A 5937-nucleotide genomic window follows, 5' to 3' on the forward strand; every position below is an offset into this window, starting at 1 on the left:
GACCCACTTTGTGACGGGTGAGCTCAGGTGAAAAACTTTCTCCAAATTATTCACAGCAGTCTGTTCCCAAGGTTAAATTCACTATTTATATATTCATAAATGGGAGGCAAACTTGTGTGGAGGAGAAACAAACACTAGACTGGGCTGTCGGTTTTATTGCAAAGTTAATCCTTGCATCTGAGCAGACAGGAAGACAAGCAAAGAAAGCATTTTATGAGCACTGAGACAGTGCAAATGTCTTGAATCTCAGAATACATGGGTGAGGCTATCTAAAGAAAACAGAACCAGCAAATATAGGCAAAGCAGTCACCAGTGGTGTGAATACACTTAGTTCAAAATTACATTCAGGGTTTAAAATGTCAATCACATGCTGCCCTTCATTTCAGCTTTCCATTTCATGCTGTTCACCAAACACATTTGTGCTTTTAAAAAGCATGTTGTACCTCAAATCAATTTAAGAGGCATCAAGGGAAGGCTTGGGCTGCTGGTAAACCTCCACTCCTTGGCAGGAGGTCCAAAATATTCAGAAGCAGATGAGGACAATCAGCCATCCTGCAAGCTGAATTGAGGCAATTTATTCTTAACATTTTGTTTGGCACTGATTTCCGTTTTCCCCCCCCAAGTTTACTTGGTGTTGGAAATAACGTTTCTGACACATTTTTTTGTTTTTATAGGCATGCATGAGTTTTTTTTTTTTTTCTTCATTAAAGGCAACTCAGTTGATATGATTGGGATATAGAATGAATAAAAAAAACTATGGACTGCAGGCATGTTCTATGTTGTGCTTGCTGCAAACACTGCTTTAATGCTCTTTTCAATTTACAACATTAGATTAAAATTGAAATTATTGAAATACTGCATATAGTACACATATGCTAAAATACAAGCCCAGATGAGTCGGAGACATTAGACGTGTTAAACATACTAATGGTTCTCTGTCATATTTAGAGAAATATCTTACAAATACGCTAAAAAATGTATTCACATTCACTATCGACCAACTTACATACAAAGTCAGTATGTAATAGCTCTATCTCTGGTTCATCATTGATTGTTCAGCTATGTACATTACCTTGTGAATGGCCAAAAAGCTTTGCTTGGCTTTTATGATAAAATAGTGTGGATAAAATATAAGATTTAAAGCTTCAATATAATATTTTAGAACGTTTCTTCAACTTTGTTCTACAATACTGGAAAATAGTGTATGTCCACATTGGTTAATTTACTATGCATCAACCTATAGCCAAATAGCTTAGGCCATTTCATTTTCTCTATATTATTTTAACAGTATTATTAAGTGAAACAATGTGTCCCTCAAAATGAATTGAAATGCTTTAAACTGATTTAAATTGGCTGTTGCAAAGATTAAAAACAGGCTAAGTTCTGGGATTTTTAAGTACACTGGGAAAACGGGTATATACCATTAGCAATAAACGTGGCTCACATCATTTATTTATTTATTTTTGGGGTTAACTGATTTTGTCCATTAGCCGAAATAAACATTGGATGAATAAAGTCCATTAGACAAAATGTAATATCTTTTCCCAAATTCCTCCGAGACATAATAGCATTCTGTTCTATTTTGTTTAAAGAAAATGGAACACAGCAAGGGAGTCGATGGCTTTAGCTGTGCTACATCACTTCTGCTTTAAGATGACAAAGAGACTCTTTATGAAGTGATTTAAGATTTAAAATAATTCTCTCTGCAGCCTCACATTTGCATATAAAGATTTACTGGCTTTTGAAAGCCAGCCAGATCATTTGGTTTCTTGCTCTCTTGATATATCAATTTTTGGTTTAAGACAAATTGCACTCGCAAACGTGGGAAAACATGTTTTTGAGGCAAGAATAGTCCATTTGAAATAATGCTGAGCAAGCAATTGTTGTTTTTGCAAGTAGAGAAGCGAGTGAAGAAATGGCAAGAAAAGTATAAAACATAAATGCATAGCAGAAATAACTGGTAACATTATTTACCATGCATAGTAAAATTTATTACCTCTATCAGCTTTCATTTTCCACTAAATTTGAAAATATGGGGAAACTGTCCTGCCTGCTTTGGTGAAATTTACTGCAGTGAATGCACACCTTTGCTCAATAAAAAGCAACTTAATGACACCAACCATGGCAATGTGAAAATAAGCAGTGCAAGAACAACACTGAGAATTAAATACGATTATATTCTTCTGCATAACAAACAAAGGTGCAACAATTCAGTGAGTAGGCTGGTGTTTTACAATTCAGCGCAATTCCTCTGAGACCCTCCAGGTGCATATTGATTTTGACGAGGCCGTAGAGAGTGCGCTCTGGTTATTTGCAATAACCTCTGTGACAAAAATAAATTACCTCCTAATTTACTACAGCAAACTAGAAAAGGTGGGAATACACAAAAGACATCAAAGTATTGCTACTGCCTGTCACATATTAAATGAATTAAAAGGCAAGTATCACATACATTCAAGGGAACAAAGAATATCCACATGTGAATTTTATGGTTTAAATTAGTGCTGGTAAGGCATTACTGTATTTTATTATTTTAATTGAATCTTTTGTTGTCTGTGGGTTCTAGGCTATTTAAAATCCTCTTAACATTTACTCTTAGGCAGAGGGTATATAAATGGCTAAACACCTTCACTGTCCCTAGTTTAAATTCCACCATGCCAATATCCAATTTATTGGGTCATTGGCAAAACATTACCATTTATTAGCTACTTTCCTTTGTAATTTTATGTGGTGATAAATGTAAGTAGTCTGTTACCATTGCTGCGACAATGCTTAATGAACTTTTTTGGAAAAACCTTGAAACTTTTTTACCTGTTGCATTATATTGATTAAAGAAATGACAGTTATGTACTCTTATAGGAATATTCCAGGATCAATACAAGTTCAATCAACAGCATTTGTGGCATAATGTTGATTACCACAACATTTTATTTCAACTCGCCCCTCCTTTTCTTTAAAAAAATTAAACAAGCAAAAATCTGGGTTACAGTGAGGCACTTGCAATGGAAGTCAATTTACCTAATCCATAAACATTATAATACTGTTTCAAAAGTATAGCCACAAGACGTAAACAATATGCATGTTACCATGATTTTAGTGTGATAAAAATCAATTAACCTTATCCGTGTATAATTATATCCAATTTTACAACTTTGATGCCATGACAATGTAACAGCGTAAACCTTAAAACTGGTTTAAAAATGTAAACAACTTTAAAGCTCAAATAATACATGAGTTTTAACATAAGAATTAATGGAAGTGCTTTTATAAAATTATATGCTTCACATTTCAGCATTTAAATCCTCCAAAAATTGGCCCCATTCCCTTCCATTGTAACCTCAATTTTTCCTTTTTTTTATGAAAAGGAGGATCAAGTCAAAATAATTTTTGAGGTAATCAACATTATGCCACAAATGCTGTTGATTGATCTTAACTTGTATTGAAAAAAAATTCTTCACTTGCAGCAGTGACTGTTTTGCTGACCATAGGCAATCTAGCAGTCAGTTGCTAGGTTTTATCACTTGCTTTCTTGTAGCACATCTGAGACAAGTATCAGTTGCCTCCACTTCTGAGTTAATCAATCATCAATCCATTCATCTTATCACGTGGTTCCTTGTACATGATACCATGGAGACTCGCAGCATGTGGAGACTCATGCTACTCGCAGCGATCCACTAACAACTTACCACGCACCCCATTGAGAGCAAGAACCACTAATCATGACCACGAGGAGGTTACCCCATGTGACTACCCTCCCTAGCAACCAGGCCAATTTGGTTGCTTAGGAGACCTGGCTGGAGTCACTCAGCACACCCTGGATTTGAACTCACGACTCCAGGGGTGGTAGTCAGCGGCAATATTCGCTTAGCTACCCAGGCCCCTACTATTTGTTTTCTTAACCCAATTTTCTCACAAGAAAAACAGACTGATAAGTATCTAGAGTAAGCTGTTTCTTGACATTTTTAAACCCTAATGACTTTGATATCAATGTGCATTCAATACTTCAGCAACTGAAAAATACATAGTAATGTGTTCATTATGTAGCATTCATTGAAGCATTTCTCTAATTTCTCTGAAGAATGGTTTCTCTAATAACAAATTACCACATAATGAGTGTGCTTAGATGGACACCAATATGCCGATAACTACCAAAATTGAGTTTATTAAAAAAAATTGGACAATGCAAAAAACAACAACGCAACACTTACATTGGATAAGCCATTAAGAACACCGGTAAAGGTGTCTACATGCAATGTGAAATCAGGGATAGGGCATTAATCTGATTGGTTTATGCTTAAACATTTCATGAACTTACCACTTTAAAGGAGCTCCGTTTAAGTTGTTTACATAACTTTATACACTGTCGGCTCGGCTTATTAAACGTAATCACTGTAAGAATGTGCATGTAAATGTGCTAAGTGATTTCTTAGGGACTACAAGCAAACAATCTTATCTTAGCAGACTGGAGAGTTGGGTACTGAAATGAGGCTTTGCCTTCACAGGTCTTTTGAATTACAAAATGATCATTCTGAACAATAATAATTATTTGCAACATTACTAATAATGTTTTTGACCATTTTAGCAAATAAATTCTACCTTGGTGAACAGAAGTAGCAGGCTATAATTTTCTTTAAAAAACAAACATATTATGCTGCTTTTCATCAGTTAACCATGGTCATAAAGTGAGCTCTATCAGTAACTCTTCAGTTCCTTTAAGTTTAACATCCCTTCTTGGGACTGAACTGCCAACCAGTAATGCTGATCCTTAACCATAATGCTACCACACCAGATTGCTCAAAACAAGCTGCCACTCTAACTAGAGTCTAGACTGAACATTTGTGTTCTATTTGTTTACAACACTGCACTATTACGCAGTGTTACATATACTGCTGTTAAATATAATGTATACTGGTGGCATGTTAAATTACATGAAAGTGTCATAACAAGATTCGTGGAATTTAGAAGAGTTCTAAGTTATCTTAGCCTTTGCCAACTCTAGCATCAATTCCGGTTGTGAGTGGTAAAGATAAAACGTGCCAGTTTAATTGCAGAACATTATCACTAGCATACACAAACAGCACGTAACAGTGTTTTAATCTACTGTTTAAAATAGTTATCAAGCAGCTTTCGATAGCAGATTTAAAACAGACAATACATTGTTTTAAATAGTTACCAAGCAGCTTACGAGAGCAGATTTAAAACAGACATTTGGTCAAATTAATGATATCATTGATTGTACCTGACAGTGGAATAATCTGTGTTCACACACACGAGAGAGCCCTTCACGTTAGTTTTGATCCATGCGCGCTGCCATATTGCAACCTTACTGTCAATGCAAATTGTTTGATTAAACTTGATTGCCCCCATGTGGACAGGAGGACAAACTACATCCATAACTACGGTAATAATTGAGTAAAAAGGAGAGGAAAATCACCTTACTACCAACAGATAACATTTAGATTTAAGTTATTGGTAAGAAAAGGAGGTTTTAGAAGAAACCGCATAAGGTTTAGACAGTGATCCCCATTTGCAGAAACTAAACGTTTTTACCCTGAACAAGTGTTATCACCTTGTCAAAGGTTAATGTAAATGAACACACTAAAAACTGAAAAGCTCTAGATTATTCTATATTTTTTAATTATTAGAATTAAACTTTGCCACAATATAGTTTTAGATCAAATTGCAACACCATGTAGATCTAAATAGATGTGCAAATAGAAAATAACATCAACAACATAAAAGGAAAACAATTAAAAAGGTTACAGCAACTTATTCAGTCCATTTAACGTGTGTATATAATATAAATACTACATTTGTATCATTATTGATTGAAATACATGTTACAATTATTAATATTTTTAATTTTCCAAAATTAACAACAATATGGTTTCTTTTTGGAAATAATTTTTCGACTCTCTCCAACTCTCGTCTTGAGGA

General features: G+C 34.7%; 1 protein-coding gene across 1 annotated transcript in view; it reads right to left on the reverse strand.

Annotated features, from left to right (window-relative positions):
* LOC127659996 (39S ribosomal protein L11, mitochondrial-like) overlaps positions 1-5332 on the reverse strand; it is a 54874-nt gene extending 49542 nt beyond the window's left edge. The window contains exon 1 of the mRNA XM_052150029.1: positions 5240-5332. The gene's annotated coding sequence lies outside the window, so the exon portion shown is untranslated. The remainder of the gene's footprint in view (positions 1-5239) is intronic.
* Positions 5333-5937: the final 605 nt, after the last annotated feature.

This window comes from Xyrauchen texanus, chromosome 19 (assembly GCF_025860055.1).
Source record: "Xyrauchen texanus isolate HMW12.3.18 chromosome 19, RBS_HiC_50CHRs, whole genome shotgun sequence".
Taxonomy (NCBI): Eukaryota; Metazoa; Chordata; class Actinopteri; order Cypriniformes; family Catostomidae; genus Xyrauchen; species Xyrauchen texanus.